We start from the raw sequence: 14,772 nt of genomic DNA on the forward strand, positions 1-14,772 counted from the left end.
CTGGGCTCTATCCAGACTGAGGGAAGGGCCGTCCTTCCTTTCCTGAAGGGGCTAGAGCAGACTCCCCAGCTGATGGTGAGAAGGGCTGCGATGGAACTGCCTCCAGCTGCTGGCAGATGCTATCTCAACCAGCCCAGAGCTCACTGCAAAGAGGACAGCTGAGGTCCTCTAATCTTCAATGCCCAGGTCAAAAACAGGACTTCCCGTCCTTCTGCAGCTACCAGACAGATGCCAGCCTTCCATCACGCTGACCAAGCATTAGCCACAAAGCCCAGTTAGTAAGGGCTTCCTTGATGGCCCAGATGGTAAAGAATCCACCTGCAATGCAGGAGACCCAGGTTCAATCCCTGGGTCGGGAAGATCCCCTGGAGAAGGGAATGGCTACCCGCGCCAGTATTCTTGCCTGGAGAATTCCATAAGACACAGCAATGTAAGATATGCATCGGCTGCAGATTCTAGAAGTTTCTTTTCTGATACCCTCTTCCAGGGGGTGTCCTGTCCATCCCTCCCACCCCTAATCGGAGGGGTTAGTAGAGGCAATGGGGTCCATGCCTCCACACAGAAGAGGAAACTGAGTATTTAAAGGAAGGAGGTTTCTCTTCAGCACTTCTGAGGAGGTGAGGGCATAATTGCTTTTCTGCTCCTTAAACTTTAATTTGCCTCTGAAATATCTTGAGTTCTGGTTCATATGCAAATTGTGATTCAGAAGGTCTGAGGCTAAGCCCAGGATTCTGCGTTTCTACCAAGCCTCTAGGAGATGCTATTATAGCTAGTCCAGAGGTCATAGTTTTTATTAACAAGGGTTAAAGTACAGAAAGGAGCCAGAACAAAGAAAGGAAAGAAGGAAGGAGGGAGGGAGAGGGGAAGAAGGGGTGGAGGAGAGGAGAAGAGAAAGAAGCAAAACAGAAGACAAAACGGAAGCAGTGTATGTTGGCAAATCCAATTCTCAGCTCTATCTCCTACTGTGGATCCAGCCCTAAACTTGGACCAAGGAAGAGTCTGCTCATAGGGTAAGATTTCCCCAACCTGATCAAAAATATTGCCTTTTCCCAGCCAACCTAATTCACCTACATCTTGGGGTTAAGACAATGATCTTTGTGCTAAGATACTCATCCATCCTTTGCAGTGAGAGTCCTTACAAAAGATGCAAAACTGTCAAAGGGAGAACATTTTAACCCATTCCTATCTTAAGAGATACACTGTAGATTTCTTAGTAGCATCTAGAGAAATAGGTGTAAGTAAGAATCTTGGATTTGGAGTCAGACCTAGATGCTAGTCCCAGCTCTGCCTGAAATCTTGCACAAGTCCCTATTGTTTATTTACTAAATATTTAGTAATCACCTATTAAGTGCTGGACATTGTTCTAGGTGTGGAGGAGATAGCTGTGAACGAAAGAGGTGAAGCCCTAGTTCTCAAGGAGCTGAAAGTCTAATAGAGGAAGACTCAAGATAGTAAATACATAACTTGTCTACGGTAGACTGCTCTGGTTCTGGAGAAAAATAAAGCAGAGCAAGAAGATATAAAAGGACGGATTGTTGTTTTATATAGGATGGTCAGAAAAAGGGCCTTTGATAAAAGGGGATCTGAGCAGAGGAGGGAAGGAGCTACGTCAATATCTGGGGAAGACATTCCAGACAGCAGGTGCAAGGGCCCTGAGGCTCAGCTTCAGTATCTATAAAATAAAGAGGTAAGGCAACAGGGTCTTTGTGACATAGTTCTGAGGTTCCAGAGTCTTCCACTCAGGAGCAGGAGGGGCTTTGGAGGTGGGGGGAAATGACCTGTGCTATGCAGATGGGCCAGGGTGGTGAAACCTCCAGGCCACCTCGACAGCCTCCTCCTTTTTTACAGTCTTTCCAACTCTGTTTCTAGGAGCAAATCACCTAGTTGTTTTTAAGAAACAAAAATAATCTGTCCTGTTAAGGGAGAGATATTTTAAAACCACTGAATGGATTTTTTCCTTCCCAGCTTTTATTTTTTATTGATACATCTCCTCTCCTTCCAGTTCTAAAATAAGCACCCTGTCTGCCCATATACTAATCCAAAGGCAACACAGTACAGATGGCGTGGGCCTGGGGAGAGCCAGGCGGAGGTCGCTTGGAAGGCACCAGGCCCAGAGAAAAGACACCAAGACAGCCTGGCCAGCCTGGCCTCACCCATGGCCTGCTTCCTCCAACTCCAGGTGACGAGACGTTCTTAAAAACAGCAATGGAATGTGGTGAGAGCTGGCATTTGCAAATGACAAATTTCTGACCGAATTCCAGTTCTCTGGAATGGAAAACCAGCAGCTTCCTGTTACAAAATGTACCAACAGTTCATGCCTAATACATGGGTGTGGGCAATGCATATACTTCAAATCTAAATTTGGCTAAAAATGTAACAAAGCCAGCATATTTTTAGTCAGGTAAACATTTCTAGGGACTAGGTCAAATTTATATTGGTTTCTGTTCTGCAATCCAGAGAAGAAATGATTCCAAATGAGTGAGAAGCAGGGACCCAAGGGGAAAGCCACACAGATGCCCCGGGCAATTGGAAGTCACTAATTCCTAGTGACCATCTCCAGTTTGTGAGAGCTTCCCAGGACAAAATAGTTTGTCCTTTCCCACTAGAGTTGTGTGTGTGCTAGCTAAGTCACTTCAGTTATGTCCTACTCTTTGCGACCCCATGGACTGTAGCCCACCAGACTCCTCTGTGCATGGGATTCTCCAGGCAAGAGTACTGGAGTGGGGTTGCCATGCCCTCCTCCAGGGCATTTTCCCAACCCAGGGATTGAACCCAGGTCTCCTGCATTGCAAGCATTCTCTTCACCTACTGAGCCACCAAGGAAACCAGCACCTTTTAAAGAACAAAGCCCCAGGCTACTTTAGGAAGGCAAGTCTTAGCTGGGTTTTACTACCTCTCAGGCTAAAGAACCTTAAACGAGTTGTTTTCCATCTCTGTGCTCTCGTCTCTCCTCCCCACCCTCAACTAGAGTTAGGAGAGGCACAGAGAAAGGACCACGCCACGGGGGAGGATGTAGGCTCAGCCAGCGTTGCTGAGTTTCAGGCCTGTTTCCTCCACTTGGAGGCAGGTGACCTTGGGCAAGTTGCTTATGCTCTACCTGCCCTGGTTCACTTGTAAAATGGAGATAATAACCAAAGTGCCTACCTCAGAGATGATTGCTTTTATAATAATTAAATGGGAAAATCCATACTGAGTGCTAAGAATGACCAGCACGTAGCAAGAACTCAGTAAGTAACAGTAGATCTTATCTACCCCACACCAGACAGTTTTACACACAGTATTGATTTGATCTGCATGGCACGTTGAAATGCTATACTTTCCCTCGGGCAACTGAGGCTTGCTGGGACTGACTTGTCCAAGTTGCAGTTCAACAACTATTTACTGAGGACTTACAGTATCCCGGGCCCTACACCAGCACTAGGGAAGTTAGATGCTTGGTAAATAAATGGGGAGGTAGGATCTTAACCTGGGTCTCTCTGACTTCCAGCCTAGGGGAAAGGGTCTAAGATGCTGGGCAGAAAAAGCAGGGATGTGAAAGTAGAGAGTTTCAAAGCTGACTCCACGTGGTCTGTCACGTTACTGACCTTCTCTGAGCCTCAAAAATGAAACAGATGAAATGCCACCAGCCTTATCTCACTGTGGCGAGGCTTCAGTGAGATGATGTATGGAGAGTGTCTGGCCCATGGGAGGTGTTGCATGGTGCTCTGCTGCCACATTCACACCATCCACAAAGAAGTCCTAGTTTTGTGATCCACTGAGCCAAATGCAAATGCTTTCAAATATGAAAGAATGAAGAGTGTTCTCTGGTGGTTGCCGAGGGGGATGGGGCTGGGAGAAAAATGGACTGGGAGTTTGCCATCAGCAAAGCAAACTATTACATATAGAGTGGATAAACAACAAGATCCAACAAGCACAAGGAACTGTATTCAATAAATGTATATTTTTATATATATGGCAATAAACCATAACAGAAAAGAATATGAAAAAGAAGATATATATATAACTGAATCACTTTGCTGGACAGCAGAAATTAGCACAAGATTATAAATCAGCTGTACTTCAATAAAGTAATTTTTTAGAAAAAGAATACTTATCTTAACTACTCAGTGGATGGAGAAGGAAAGAACATAGCTTAGGGCTGGTTCCAATTCTTTAAGCCATCAGGCCCTTCAGAGCAGAACATCTGATTGCCATGAGTGAGGTGGGGAGAACACTGGGCCAGGAGACAGGGGGCCTGGATCCCAGGTTTTTGTTCTGCCGTCAGAGCTGGGTGACCATGGGCAACTCACACCCCTCTCTAGGCTGTTTCACCACTGGCAATGAAGCTGTGGGAATAGATGGCCTCTAAGGTCCGCACTGGCTCAGACATCCCAAATATCTAGTCCACAGAGGCACAGATCACCAAGCTGACATCCTGAGTGAGCCTGATTCTTATAAATCTGGTTTCGTCGCCTAAATGGTATTTTTCCCTCCAGGGTTTCCTCTGTCCAGAGATAGTTAACAAGCAAAGTTCACACACTGGAAGGTCTGACAGTCGGGGATGCTTTGTGGCCCACATACTTTGACGTCAACATGCGTCACTCCCAGGTCTGAAAATAATCAAAGCAAATCAGCATGCAATGGGAACTGTCTGCAGAGCTGCCACAGGAGGACAGGAAAGAGGTCCTGCCAGCTGTCAGGCACATGGACCTGCTGGGTCGAGCAGCACGGGGGTGACCTGGGGGACAGCAGGCAGTGAGGAGACTGTGCCCAGACCGCAGCAAGATGCGAGCCAGGGCCAGTGGAGCTCCTCACTTGGTAAAGGCAGAACCTCTAGCAACAGGCTGGGACAGGCACAGAGGCCCCGACAAGAAGGAGACAGCAGGGAGGCCAAGGCCAGGGAAATGGGGAGCAGGCTCCAAGGAGCAGAGGGCTTGGGGATTTGATTATTTTTTTTAAAGCAGCACCCCAGTATGGGACTCAGGCCTCTTCCAGTTACTGGCAGAAGAAGGCAGGGGTTAAGAGCACAGATTTTGGACGCAGAAACACCAGGTAGGAATCCTGCTACTGTTCACACCAGCTGTGTGACCTGAAAAAGTTCCATGACCCCTCTCAGGCATCTCCCCACTGGCTCCTCGCTTTCTTCCTTCCTGATAAATCAGGCTCAGAAAGTGAGCGTGAAGATTAAGTGAGATTATGTATGGAAATGGCACATAAGTGGCTGCTGTCACCCTTATTCCTAGAAGGCTGGTCCTATCCTCTTTTCTTAACCAACTAAAATCCTCCAGAACACTTCTCAGTCCCCCTTTCAAAGTTGTTGGTGGGGTGGGGGGAGATCTGCCAAAGCCCTCCAGAGCCCACAGGGTCCTCCCCGCGCAAACCTTCCAGTCTATTGTACCACCATGATCACATCCAGACAGACCTTCCAGTGGAGCAATCAGACAGTGAGGATGCTGTAGACATCCTCATGTAAAGGAAACTTGTGTAAAGGAATCTGCCTCTTCCTGCTACCCAGCCAGGTAAGTTTTCCCAAGACCCAGTGTTGGAAAGCTTGGACACCGGCTTCACCCTCTGTCTCCTATGCTTGGCCACCCACCACCATGCGCTCATTTCAGCTCATAGACCGACTGACAGTTCCCCAGGAGCCATATGGCTGAGCCACAGCCTCGTGAACACAGCTGGTGCTCAACAGCCACCCAGCCCTGTTTTTCAGTTCTTCCTTTAATCTGTCCCCCTCCCTTCCTTCTTTCCTTCTGGAATATGAACCAAGAACTTACTATGTGTTGATGTAGTCCTGCTGATGTAGTACCAGCAGAGATCATGAGAGTCACACCCCGACCTCATGGACGTTGCAGTCTGGCTAAATAAGCAATCATAGTTCAAGTTACAGGAGCTCAGAGCAGGCTATGGGAGCACATAGGAGACAGACTGCCTTCAGACCATGGTGGTGGCAAAGGGCTTCCTGGAGGAGGTGACACCAAGCCTGAACTTGCATGGGTAACGGATGAGAAGGGTAGAGCCAGGCAAAGGAATTCTAAGTAGTGAGGAGAGAAAGCGGGTTAAAGCCGAGGAAGGACCTTGCTTCTGTTCAGACTCCTTGCCTTCTCCATGCCTCGATGAGTAAAATTCAACCTGGTGTTTTCATATTTTAAAAAATTTCTTCATTAAAAAGACTCTCTTTTGTACTTTCAACCTTGGAAACGTTTCTTAGATTTTTACAAGAGGTTATCGAATAAACTTGGATCTTATGATTTCCATAAAATTTCCGCAACCATTCTCATAAAAAAGAGGAATTAAGCCAAGATTCTCACGCTATCACCAGAATGGCGATAAGAAGTCCAGATCCCAGAGAAACAAACTTGGCCAGGCTCTTTATTGTGAATGCACACACACACATACACACACATACACTCTTACTTCACACACTCCTACCTCATATATGTTCTCATGGATATACCACAGATGTCAAGGGGATTGCTAATGTATACTCTTTTGCCAAGGCTTTCTTTTTGTTTCCCAACATTTTATTTTGAAAAATTTCAAACAAAAGTTGAAAGAGTTGCACATGTATCTAGATTCACCAGTTTTAAACATTTTACAACATTTGCTTTCTCCTTCTATCTGCACATATACTCACCTTTTTTTTTTTTGATGTCCTGAACCCATTTGGGAGTTAGTTGCTGACACCCAGATACCTCACCTCTAAATACAGCATGTATCTTCCAAGAAAATGGACATTTTCTTACATGATTTCCAAACCATTAGCAACAATGGAGTAATCATGCTCAGTCGCTCAGTTGTGTCCAACTCTTTGTGACCCCATGGACTGTAGCCCATCAGGCTCTTCTGTCCATGGAACTGTCCAGTCAAGAATACTGGAGTGAGTTGCCATGCCCTCCTCCAGGAGATCTTCCCAACCCAGGGATCAAACCCACGTTTCCCACATCTTCCCACATTGTAGGTGGGTTCTTTACCACAGAGCCAGTGGAAGCCGCAGTGGAGTGATACTATCTAATATACAATCTGCATTCAAGTGTCTCCCATTGTCTCCAAAATGACCTTTCTAGCATTTATGGCTTTGCTTGGCAAGGGTCTCTGATTGGATTTGGTTGTCATGTCCTTTTAATCTCCTTTTCTAGAATAGTTCTACATCTACCTTTTAATATTCTTCCTGTTTGTTTTTCATGACATTGTCCGTTAGGTAGATCCCAGGCTCATTGTCCTAAAGAATGATCTATAATCTGAATTTATCTGATTGCTTCTGCAGGCCAACAATTTATCAAATACCCCATTTTTCCTTCTTCTGTCCAGAATCAGCCCTGCCAGTTACACAGTGATTACACTTGACTGGACCTCAGGGCATGAGAGCACTTGGAATTTTACAACCCCCAGAGAGGTTAACTGACATGATGAAGCAGCTAATATTTATTTAATATTGAATGAATATTTTCAATATTTCTAAACTCTGGGGCAGAGGGGAGGAGCCAGATATTATATATACCACGCCAAAGGAAATTTTTATAGCAGTTTACTTTGATTCCATATTAACAACGCCTTTTCAGGGTTTTTTTTTTTTTTTTTTTAAGTGCTTTCACACTTGCTATTTCAGAGCCTTGACTTTGAGGTCAAACAGTTAAGGGTTCAAGTCCTGGTCTACCACTTAACCAGCTATGCTACTTAGAAAAGTAGTTTAACCTCTCCCACCCTTGGTTTCCTTGAAGGGTATGAATGGTGGAAGATGATGAGGCCAGTGTCTCTTGCATAATAATCACCTCTATTAAGCGTCACAAAAACTCTTCAAAGAAAAAGAGTAGAGCAACTACCATTCTACCCATTTTATAGATGAGGCAACTGAGGCTCAAAAGAAAATGTAACTTACCGAAGGGCATGCAGCAAAGTATCCAAAGAACCAGAGTTGCTGATTCCCAGAGCTGTCATTTCTGTTCTCCTGGGGAAGTAGCTTCTATCTAACGGGGTATTGTGAGGATTAAATGAAATGATGCATGTCCAGCGCCACACGCTGTCAGTGTCAGTTCCCATGATTATAATCATGTTCTCATGAGTATTTGATTTGGTTCCAAGGCTCCAAAAGAACCTCCCCATTATCTTGACCCAGCCCCCACACCTACAAACCAAAATTTCCTGAAGGTACTGAAATTTCACTTGGAGAGAGAAAATATTCTGAGGCTGTGGGGCCATTGTTTGCAAAACACAAGAGAGGGTCTGTTTTCCTTGGGAAATGGAGCACTAAGTCATGAATCATTCTTTAGGTTCTGTGTGGGTGACTTGGGGTTCCTGCGAAAACTTTCAGCTGTCACTCACTACTGACTTGTGTGGAGTGAAGCACAAAAGCCTGACCCAGTTTTGTTCCCAAAATCACATGAGCCATTCTGCCCAAGACATTCCAGGAACACATTGTCCGTCTCTTTGAACAATGTGACCAAGAGACAGAGTCACCATTGAAAGTGGCCCTGTGGCTATTAGTAAAACACCATTGGGCAGCCGGCCATGCCTTGGGGCACCTTAATGACCAACCTGATCACAAGGCTTAGCTCCCACCACAATCATGCCAGCCCTAAGGGAAGAGGGCTTTCCTTCTGCCTTCAGAACAAGGAGAAGCCATTCAGAAGCCAAATCAATGGGACTGTTCCATTCTTGGTCCCGGGCAGTGCAATCAGATTGGCCAGTTCCATTCAACCACCTTGACTGTGCCAGTTCAGATTGGGTGTTCAAAGGAGGCTTCCCATAAGTTTGGTTTGCAGCAGATCCCTCAGCTTGGTTAGTGCTATAGAAATGGCACATTTGGAACCAAAATGTGAAGATTTCACTTCACAGCTCTGGACATGACTCAGTTAGAGGACACTGTTCTTAACTTACTCTTGCTGCCCATTCATCTAACCAAAGCCCTGCTATGCTCTCTGCTTTCACAGTGCAAGCCAACTGTTCTCCATATAATTAACCATGCACTTGAGAGGTAGAGGTAGGGTAGAAAGAACACGAGCTTGGAATGAGGCAGATCTGGTTTCCAAACTTGGCTCTGACCTTGGGTAATAAAAATAGGCAATATCACATATTCTTTGCTTATTACAAACCAGGCCCTGTGTCAGCAACCTCCCAGTATTATCTCATTGGATCCTTACGGACAACGTATAAGAATCATGATTTCTGCTTTACAGATAAAGACACTTATATTTAGAGATGTTAACTTGCCCAAAGCCTAGATTTGAACCCAGGTCTGTCTCGCAATTAAGCCTAATTGACCATTTTATAACTGCCTCCAAGGGACTTCTCTGGTGTTCCAGCGGCTAAGACGCCATGCTCCCAATGCAGGGGGCACAAGTTCGATCCCCAGTCAGGAAACTATATCCCACGTGCCACAATTAAGAGTTTGCATGCCATAACTAAAGATCCCACACGCTACAACTAAGTCCCGGAGCAGACAAATATTAATAAAGCAATAAACATGAACAAAAACTGCCTCCAAGTGGTAACTTCCCTTGGCTTCATCTTCTTCTATGAAATTCATGGGCCACTTTACATTTTACCCAGTTTCTTGTGCCTCATACCAAATTTTATATACATAATATATATATTATATAATCCCTGCAGCGTACTACCTGGCTTATAGCAGATGCCCCATAACTGTTCCCTTCCTTGCTGCTGAGACTGATTTTAAGAATCTCTGACCCTCTGGGACATTTGGACCCAAATGTCCAAAATCTCACTAGGTGTTTCGGCTTTTGCAGACTGGCTTCAACAGCTTCACTAAGGCCTAATTAAAACACCTCTCTCAAGGCTACATTCTTACATCTTATAAATGAATAAAAGGGACAGCAAGATTTGGTTCTTCCATCTTGGTCACAGAGGAAGGGAGTACGAGAAGTGGGGAGCAAATCAAGCTACTTTGAAAGCTGGAAATTGGGCTGTAATTCCTCCAGTCTGGCCTTTGATGTGTGTATGCTTACATGTGCTTATTACTTTAAGCTGTTCCATGTGTATATATTTGTATATGTGTGTGTATTTGTGTATATACACATATCCAGAAGTTGATGTATTTATACACACACATATATACACACGTAATGATACTTTAAATGAGCCACCAGTCCCACCCTTAAAGTGTTTTCAGAAAATTAACCCATGAAATAAGCAATAATACGTGAACTATAAACATTCTTGCATGTTGGCAGATAACCATACTACACATTCTCCTCCAAGAACTGAGGAAGAGAAGAAAGGGAATAACACAATAGCAGAAAAATGCACTAATCAAATCCATAATCAACTTTGATGATGGAGCAAGGATTCTAATCAAAACACAATGGGGCAAAGTTGCAACAGGTTGCAACCTTGAAGCTGCATTCTCTTCCCAGGGGGCCTCCTCTGTGCTTTTTTTTTTTAAAAAATCTAAAACACCCACAGAGGATTTCCATCACTTCTAATTACTTTTTTAAAGAAGTGAGCTGCAAGTTGAACACCAGTCTCCTAAAAACAGGAAATATCAAAGTATTACATTATATATATATATATTTTTTTATTTTTATTTTTTTCTTTTTCTGCAACTGCTTCTTAAAAATAGGCTAACCTCTCCTCAAACAGCTCATAAGCATTCCTTATCTGAAGGTCGGTCGGACAGGGTTTCTTAACTAACACAGAGCAGGTCTCTAGAACAATTCTTTGCACATGGTCATAATTTATACACCATGTTAACAAAGCAGATGCTATAAATGTTCATTCTTGCGGGGAGGCCCAGGTATCCCAGCACCAGGAGGGGGACTTGGGAGGGATGTGTGGCTGCAGAACAGTTCCTCTCTCTGGCGGTCAAGCCCCAGCTATAGGTTTGCAGGAGAGATTCAAGGTGAGGGGCTTGGCGAGCTGACAGTGGCGCTGCACCTAAAAGCTAGTTGCTGGCTACATCAGGTCTTTTCACACTTGATGGAGATAGAGAACAGGCTTGGGGGAGAATGGGCCATCACTGGCTGAAATAAGTTGCTGCCTAATATAAGCCATGAGAACTGTCTCCTTTCCCCGTATCACACCATGTCAGAGATTCTGAACCTTAAGCTAATAATAATAATCACTGTCATTTCCCAAGGGTCTGCTATGAGCCAGCTCTTTTATGGACACTATCTCTCCATAACTACCCGCATGCTCAGGATCGCTACCAACCAGGAAGGCAACAGGCAATTCCAATTTTTCAACTGCGAGAAGCCTTTGTTCTTTGCTCATGCTCACCTTTCGAAAGGAAGATGCTAAATACGAAGTCATCACCTGCTATGTGAAGGTGTGGCTTCCCTGTGGCTACACCCACTCCTGCTCTGCACCACTGCATGCCCTGCCCCGCCCCCTTCCCCACACGTTCATCTCACCCCTTCTCCTCCCCACCCAGCTATGCCTGCCCATCTCTGGGACCCACCATCACCAGCCCCCTCTGTGAGGCTCTCTGGACTTCTCCAGCCATAACGGCCTTTTCCTTCCTTCCAGCCCCAAATAGCCCTCTCAGCCCTTTATGTGTTGTGCCCTGAGGTCTTCAGTGCATCAGTTATGCCTCCCACCTAGATTGTAAGACCTCCGAGGCCCAGACCATGTCTAATGTACCCTGTACCTCCACCAGAACATGAAAGAGGGAGGCAGCTATGAAGACAGGGAAGACCATCACCCTGCAAGCCAGACCACCCAGAGCTGGACTCCCTACTTGCCACCCTGGAGCAGGATGACCTGGAGAGAGTCACTCAACCTTGCTGAATCCTGTTTACTCATCCAGCTCAGCGGCTAGAGCAGTGGTCTCATAAGTCAGGGCCCGTGAGTAACAGGAAAGTCCCTATGATCTTTTCTCTATAGCATGCTGGTTAAGAACAGGGAGACCAGAACCAGGCTGTCCAAGTTCTAATTCTACTCCTGCTATTCATGGGGTCACTAACCCAGTCTTTGCCTCAGTTTCCCAAGTGTAAAATGAGAATAATAACACATATCTCATTGGATTGTTGTAAGAATCAAATGAGGTCTTTTAGAACAATTCCTGGCACGTCGGAAGTGCTATGTGATGACTTGCCATTATTATATTACTGTCGTTGAAGAAGATGTTATATGAAATTATTGTCATAGGAAGTCACATCTGCTTTCAGTGTTACTGTGAGGATGAAACGAGATCATACAAGACAGTCTGGCACGTCAGGCACTTCCCTCATCTTCCCACCATGCCTGGTACTGCATTAGGTATGTGACAGATGTTCTGTAAACCCTTGTGAACTGAACGATACCTTCTCAAGGGTTTGACAGAGTAAGTTAGGCCTTTTCTCACTGAGAGGCTATTAGATCTACGTTCAACAATACCCCATCTCTTGGTTTAGCAATATAAATGGCTCATTTTATTAAGTGTTTTCTATTTGCCAGACACTGGGCTTTACATATCTTACTTATATATGTATATAAATATGTATCTATGATGTATGTAGATGTGTATATAGAGACAGGTGTATGTGACACTTTACAAATGTTATTTTTCTTAAGCCTCTCACAATTTGTGTGGTTGTTAAATGCCCATTGTTACAGATGGGAACACTGAGGCCCAGAGAGGTTAATGGACTAGGTCACCAGCTTGTACATGGTGGAGGCAGGACACCTGGGCTATCCACCTGACTTTAAAGCCTGTGCTACTGACCACTGCACAGCACAGCCTAGTAAAAGCCCCTGAGTGAAAAAGGGAGTCAAATGCCCCAAAATATAATTTGCCACTTAACTCTCATCCCCGGAGCATCTTCTAGTGACAAATATCAGGTTTTGAATCTGGGACTACCAAGCCTGACCCTGTCCTCGAGCTGCATGGGCAGGCTTTCCTGGATGGTGCACGTGCACGGTGTCAGGCCCAGGGGGAGAAGACTTGTCCAAAGAGGAAAGCCCCTTTTGCCAATGATTCTCTGATGCCAGGGCGAGGCCATGAGAACAAGGATCTGCACCTGCCACAAAGAACTGCCAGGAAGCCTGGCCATGAATGTAGAAAAAAAAAGGGCAGGCTGTCAAAACCAGGTAGCCCACTGGAAAGTCCATCCAAACCCCCCTCCTGGTCAGTACACAGGGCCCTCTTGAGGGCAAGGGAGGCGGGGTGGGGGCAGACAAGGGACTGTGGGCCAAGGGTGGGGGAGAGAAGGAAAGCCTTGAGGGAACCAGACCACACAAGCCCCTCTGGCAGCAGCTGAAGATCATTTTTCCAGGAAAGAGGGTGATGAATCACCTTTTCAGAGCCTGCCCATCGAAAGCCCTCCAACCCTGTGTGTTAAGTGAAAGGTCAAATGGACAGTGGTAGGACAGCTGCCTGGTCGCAATGATCACAGAGTCCACTTTGCCCTCATTCCTCGGGCCCTCCTCACCAGGCTGGAGGGTGTGTGTGTCACATCCCCGAGTCACCGCTCTGGCCTCCCGCCTTCACTCCATCGCACCCCACCACATCCCATCAGCCCCCCGTCCAAGGATGGAGGGACACCCTCATAAGAACGCACCCCCCAGGCTCACTCCTGTTTCAGAGACCACTGAACAAATCCTGTGATGAATGGCAGAAAAAGAGCTCAGAGCACAGAACCCTATAGCAGAGACAGGCCCAGGAGCATAGGGGGGAAATCTTGCCTTCCTCCCACACGCCATCACTCAAACCTGTCAGCTTCTAAAAATGTTTAGCAAGTGCAGCAGCAAGGGGCACGCTTATCAGCCTGGTGTGGGAACGTAATCTGCTTTGAGGGCCTTCTCCAGCCCAGAGTTCCAAAAGTCTGCTTACAATTAGCTTCCAGCTTCAGTTCCTCCATCAGAAAGGCTAGGAATGTGTTGAGTTCTAGCCTCTGATCAGAGAAAGCTCTGGGAGAAGGTGGAGACAGGGTCAGCAGAGATTAAGTGCCAAAAAGGTCAGCTGGTCTGTTGCCACTTCCCTGACACCAGCCCCACACTACCTCCCCCGCTGGCTTTCCGCCTCTCCTGACTGGGACAGTCACATCCGTCAGGTCGGCCTGTCCCCAAAAGTCCCTGCTGACTAACTGCCAAGAAAATACAGCGTGCCCGTGCTCCCTCCTACCAGGAGAAGGGAGGGGGGCGGAAAAAAGGAGCAGCGAGGGCAGGAAGCCAGAAGAACCGGATTGGCCTTTGCTGATTTCCTTAAAAGAGATGGCATGGCTAGGGCCTGTCACCCAGCCGAATGGGGTGATGCGAGCTCGCTCTGGAACGGTAGAAGTCATCAATTCTTTTCAAGCCACCCTCACACCCGCATCCCCCAGTCACCCGGGCTACCGGCACCGGGATCCACTACCCAGGAAGGAGGGGCTTAGCTTCGGGCCGCCATTCCGAGGCAGCCACCCCCGCCCCATCGCTACAGCCAGCCGAGACGCTAGGAGTCTCCAGTTGCCTGCCTCCGCCGGTGCACCGGGCTCTCCTACTGCAGTCCCAGCACCGTGCCTGGAATGCTGTCAGCCCAAAGGATGGGGCAGGCCCGGGTATCTCCAAGCCCAGGGGAGCAGGTACACTGCCACCCCTAGCCCTCTCTTCCTGGATGTTGCAGCCAGGCCAGAGGGGCGTGGAGCCCAACGAGGTCTTGGACAATTCCTCGGCACGGACAGAATCCCTGCAGAACCGACAGACACACAGTCGCTGCAGCAGACGCTGTCTTCTTGGGGCCAAGCCCCTCGACATGCAGAACCTGACATTTCAAGTGTGGCACATGGTTTTTAGAGGACACCCTGATCGTGCCCCACCCCACCGCGCCCCCAGAAGGAAGCCGCAGGCAGCCCGCAGCCCGATCTCGCAGAGCTCCTT

The 14,772-nt window shown here is 46.8% G+C and overlaps 1 protein-coding gene across 11 annotated transcripts in view; it reads right to left on the reverse strand.

Annotated features, from left to right (window-relative positions):
- Positions 1 to 14,772, reverse strand: part of NAV2 (neuron navigator 2) — an 874,724-nt gene that overhangs the window by 402,108 nt on the left and 457,844 nt on the right. The window lies entirely within an intron of this gene.

This window comes from Cervus canadensis, chromosome 29 (assembly GCF_019320065.1).
Source record: "Cervus canadensis isolate Bull #8, Minnesota chromosome 29, ASM1932006v1, whole genome shotgun sequence".
NCBI lineage: Eukaryota > Metazoa > Chordata > Mammalia > Artiodactyla > Cervidae > Cervus > Cervus canadensis.